The sequence below is a fragment of the Pyrus communis genome, chromosome 2 (genome assembly GCF_963583255.1).
Source record: "Pyrus communis chromosome 2, drPyrComm1.1, whole genome shotgun sequence".
In the NCBI taxonomy this organism is placed as follows: domain Eukaryota; kingdom Viridiplantae; phylum Streptophyta; class Magnoliopsida; order Rosales; family Rosaceae; genus Pyrus; species Pyrus communis.
Window position 1 is genome coordinate 25,337,316 of NC_084804.1, and position 5,531 is coordinate 25,342,846.

A 5,531-nucleotide genomic window follows, 5' to 3' on the forward strand; every position below is an offset into this window, starting at 1 on the left:
ATTGAGGACAATGTTTGATTTAAGTGTGGGGGGGTAACTAATGTTGTTAATGCAAATTCGTGGGATTTTATCACCCATAACTTCAAATGTTGTTCCTTGCTGTTTTAAGGTGTTTTTAAATTGTTTTAGAGTGTTTTAGTGTGTTTTGTTTTATAACTCCGAAAATCACATAAAAATTTGAAAAAAATGTTTTGAAAAGCCTAAAAAGAGTGTTTTGAGTCATTTTTGTGTGTTTGTGTCTTAGGGTACCTTCCAACAAAATGATAAGGATTTGGTTTGTAATTGCATGACTGTTAAAAAGAGTTATGAACATAGAGAAAAGTTTGAATTACTCTTGGTATATGCTTGGTTATGGTTATAATGTATGACTTCACATGCAATCATAAAAGAAAAATTCGTTTTTGTAACATGCTTGAAGGAAGGAACTCAAACAAACGCTACAACCCTGTGAGACTCGAGCCATTACCTTCTTTGGAGAGTTATTTTCTGTGATTCTTTGTTTTCTAAAGTTGTTGCATGATCTCATTATTCCTTGCTTGGTTGCTACTTAGAATGCAATTGTATCATGATAGAACTAAATGCTAGAACTTATATCCGTTTCATTCAAAGCATGACATTGAATTGCATAATATATATCAAGATGAAGTTGTGTTGTTGCCACCATAGCCAAATAGCCTTACTTCCCATATTTCGTATATATTAGTTTTAACCCCGTTGAGCCTCGTTTAGCCTATTTTCTTTGCTAACCACATCACCCCTTACCTAGCCTAGAGTAGGACTTTCCTATACCCTTGTTCTTGAAGTATAGTGAGCATGACTTAAATGAATTCCTTTTGATTAATATGTTGCAGAAAATAAGTGTGGGGGAAGGGATTTTTGTGTGTATGTATGTGCCTAAGTCTTAAAGGAAGCACGGGAAAAAGAAAAAAAAATGTGAGAAAAAGAAGAAGAAAAGAAAGAAAAAGAGTGAAAATAAGTGAGAATGGACTCACAAGTGTGATTGTTGAAGAAAGGGCCCAAAAAGTTTGAATATGGCCCTAAGTTTTGTGTGACTTCCCCTTGGGTGTTCAAAGTTGACTTCTGCGTTCTAAAGGGAATTCTAAGTACCTAATTCAATACTTTGCTCACTATTGCTTTAAGAATGTTTGCTTATCCTTCACCTTTCATTGTTAGCCAATAGCCTAGCCTCGTTACAACCCTTTGACTTCTATCTTGATTGTTATGTGTTTCAATTTGTGGAGTTTGAACTTGGTATAAGCTTATGGTGTCACTGGTTCTCGCTTCTAAGTAGTAGCATTCCATTCATGAGATCATACCTAAACATGCTTATTAACTCCAGAAATTGCTCTCTTTATGATACATATATGTGAGTGTTCGTTTTCATGTTTACATCAATCTTCTCACATATAACTAGTGTAGGGTGTGAAGTTAGAAAATCTGTGTGAAAAACGAGAGTACATCTAGTAAGGAATTGAGGGAATTCTCTAAGGCATGTTACTACATTCAAAACATGGTTTTAAATGCTTAATTGTGAACTAGTATGTGGTGACTATGATTAAAAATGTACTTAAGTGTAAAGATGGCTAAAATCTGTGGGAATAATGATTTTTAACTTGTCATGTGCATTGGAAATCCCTGAGACGATTGTTGGAAGGTATAGGTTGTGTTTTGTTCGTTTTGTTTTGTTTTTGGTTTCTTTTGTTTTGTTTTGCTCGAGGACTAGCAAAAGATAAGTGTGGGGGTATTTGATAGGAGCATATTCATGCGACTTAAATGGCTTGTTCTCGTGCATTTACGTTATGTTTCTTTAGTTATTTTAGTACTTTAAGCTATTTTCGTGTGTTTGTAGGTCCAAAGGGCTAAAGGAGCAAAAAGATGCATTTTGGAGACTTTTGGAGCACTTTTGGACTAAGGATGGATAGCTTATGCTTGGAGCCAAAGTGTTGGACGAAATTGAAGACCTAATTGAAGACCAAAGTGTTGGAACCTTGTTCCCTTTAGTTTTAGGACATTTAAACCTTTCCTAATCCCATTCATCAACACATGCATCCACATGCATTCACCCTTTAAACCATTAAATCCACATGCTTTCCTATTCAATTAAATCAGCCACATGCATTCATCATCATAACCTAGCTGTCATTCCACTTCATTGCACATGCATCTTCAAATAAATCAGCCATTCCACATGCATATTCAACCTAGCTGTCATTGCACATGCATTCACTCTTTAATTCACATGCAAAACATCCCATTCCATCTCCCATCAGATTTCCATCATATTCACATGCATTCCATCCTTTAAAACATTGCACATGCACTCCCTTTAATTAATTAAGCCACATGCACTCCCATCCACTTCATCATTGCAGCCAACACATGCTTTCACATGCATTTTCAGATTGTCCCCTTGCACATGCAGCCACATATTCATTGCACATGCAATTCCAACCCACATGCATCCTTTAATCATTCAAACATGCAGCCACATTCCCTCCTAGCTGTCATGTTCCCCCCATTTCACCTATAAATAAGCATCCATTGCATACACATTTCATTCATTCACTCTTCCATATTCCAGAAATTCGTCAAAACCTCTCCACACCCTTGCAGCAGCCACCAAAACACTTTTCTCCTCCATTGCAGCCACTCCAACCACTCCCCAAACCATTCACACCATCAAACTATCCTTAGACCTTGTGCTACAACGAAGAGGAAGAGAAGAGTGCCTAAACGTTCATACAATTCAAGTTTGAGTTGTTGGAATGTTTAGGTGTTTCTTTGATTTCAATGTTTAATTTCAATACTCTTTGTTTTGTACGAATGAGGAATGGAAGAGAAGAGGGCCTAAACGTTCATACAATTCAAGTTTGAGTTGTTGGAATGTTTAGGTGTTTCTTTGATTCCAATGTTTAAATTCAACTAAACCCCCCTTGGCTAGGGGGGGATTCGAAATATATGTTTATGCTTGCATTTTGATTTGATTACTTCTAATTGCGTTTCATAAGTTGTGGATTCAATTTACTTAACTGTTTGATTGATAACTTATTTATGTATGTTTATTGAGAATGCACGCTTAATTTTCATGCATGAATATGACGCTAGAATATAAGTGAGTTTCACCTAATAGTTACGAACTTATATTCACAAGTAGTGGAGGTTGCTTATAAACAATCGCGTTAAACAAATTCTTGGCATAAGTTTCATGCAATCATAGTAACGAATGCCTCGTCAACACTTATAATTTTCATAGAGCGTAATGATTCTTGCTTGTACCTCTTCTATGCATTCATGTTGAGGACTTGTGGGGAATGTTTTGAATTGTCGCATGCATCATCCAATTCAATAACGTTAGGAAGATTTGAAGGTTAATTAGTGCATCACGGTTAACTTGGGGTGTTGAGTATCATAGTTTATTGAAATGCAATTGGAAATCATTTTATTATGCAAGTATAACATGTATGGAGATGAACCCCTTAGCTAGGTTCCCATCCATTCAATTCCATCAAATTCATCTTTACATTCTGTCTAGTTTATTAACTTCTTTCGTTATTTCAATTCTCGTCAATTTAAAACCCCCCTTTACTTTCTTGTTCTTTAGTGTTTAGACTTTGTTTAGTTTATGTTTTAAAGTGTTTTGATTCAATTTATTTCCCAAAATTCGTCCAAATTCACCAAAGTGCTCAAAACTGCCCAGAAAGTGATTTTAAGGCTGTTTTGAGTGTTTTGGGTGATGTTTGAGTCTTTTGGTTTGTTTTAGTGTTTTAAAGTTTAGTTTTGCATTCTTTGAGTCTAGTATAGTGTTTTATATTGTGTTTTTACGTTTGAATCAAACCATAATCTTAAATTCGTCCAACATTGGGTTTAAGGTCAGAAACTGCCTAGTTAGTGTTTTTAGGCAGTTTTGAGTCTTTTGAACTTGTTTTGAGTCCTTTGAGTCTTTGTGAACGTTTTTAACTTTATTTTACGTTTTTGAGTCAGTTTCCAAGTGATTTGCAATCCCTCCTAATCCCCGGTTAAGAACGATCCCTACTTATACTTATACTACAATTTGACGAAAAGAGGGTTTAATTTGTGTGCGTATAAATCACGCATCACGCTAACCCATCCAATTCATTAACTTAAGGAAAACTTGACGGTTAATTTAAGCGGACCTAATTAACCCGGAGTGTTGAGTTTCATAATTTATCGAAAGACCAACTGAGAATCAATCTTGTATGCAAGTGTAACATGTGTGGAGAAGAACCCCTTGGCTATTCCATCATCCATATTTTCATCACATACATATTTACATTTTGCCCTTAATTATATTCTGTCCATTTAATTTAATCTCATCCAAACACAATCCCCCCCCATATTTTGTTAAGTTTTTACAATCTATCTTAGTTTGTGTTTTTAAGTATTTGGAGTCTTGTGTACTTGTTTTGAGTTCTTGTTAAGTAAGTTAAGTGTTTTACAAGTTAGTTTTATTCATTTGAGTCAAGTGTTTAGCACCCCTAGTTAATCCCCGGTTAGAACGATCCCTACTTACATCATTACTACAATTGTCATAAATAGGGTTTAGTTTGCGTGCGTATAATTCTCGCATCACAATCTGCCCCCAATTGTGTCTCCATTTTGGTTAGAGCCGCCGAATGTTGTTGGAGAGTGCTATTGGTGGTTTATTGGAATTGCAAGGTATTTTGGGCTAACAATTTAACCGTATCCTCAAGAGTAGGTTTTGGTTGGAAGTTTTGGAATTGATTGTTGTTCTTCCACGAAAGATTGGGATGATCTCTCCAACTTGGGTTATATGTATTGGAATACACATCATTCCTTGGCCTTTGATTGTAAGAATTCATGAGGTTCACTTGCTCTTGGACATACTCGGGGTAAGCCTCCCTAGATGGACATTGATGAGTAAGGTGGCTTGGTATGTTGCAAATGGCACACACTTCACTTGCTTTTGGTACCATGTTGAGCACGGATTCAAGCTTCTTTTCTAGGTTAGCTACCTGCAAAGAAAGATCATGATTAGAGCTTGTTTCATATACTCCAACTCTCTTACCCCTTACATCTTTGTGTTGAGCATTAGATCCCAACATCTCATAAATGTTATATGACTCTTGAGCATTCTTTTTCTTCAAAGCTCCACCTGCTGCATTATCAACAGTTGATTGACATGTTTGGGTTAGTCCATCATAGAAAATTTGCATTTGTAAGTGAAGAGGTAACCCATGGTGTGGACATTGCAACAAAAGGCCTTTAAAGCGCTCCTAACACTCATTGAAAGGTTCTCCATCATCTTGTTTGAAGTTGAAGATTTGTCCCCTTAATGTGGCTGTCTTTTGAGTGGAAAAGAACTTTTCCAAAAACTTCTTAGCCACGGCATCCCATGTGGTGAGTGAACCAGGTACTAGAGTCATTAACCAACCCTTGGCCCTATCTTTCAAGGTGTAAGGGAACACTCTCATCCTCACATTTGCTTCACTTACTCCCTGTAAAGGTAACCCACTCACAACATTGTAAAATTCTTTAATATGAGCTAAAGG

The 5,531-nt window shown here is 36.3% G+C and overlaps 1 non-coding gene across 1 annotated transcript; it reads left to right on the plus strand.

The window, feature by feature from the left end:
* The first annotated feature begins 5,211 nt into the window (after positions 1-5,211).
* On the plus strand, positions 5,212-5,322 carry LOC137727178 (small nucleolar RNA R71). The gene has a single exon (XR_011067748.1). It is a non-coding gene; the product is annotated as a small nucleolar RNA R71 (small nucleolar RNA).
* Positions 5,323-5,531: the final 209 nt, after the last annotated feature.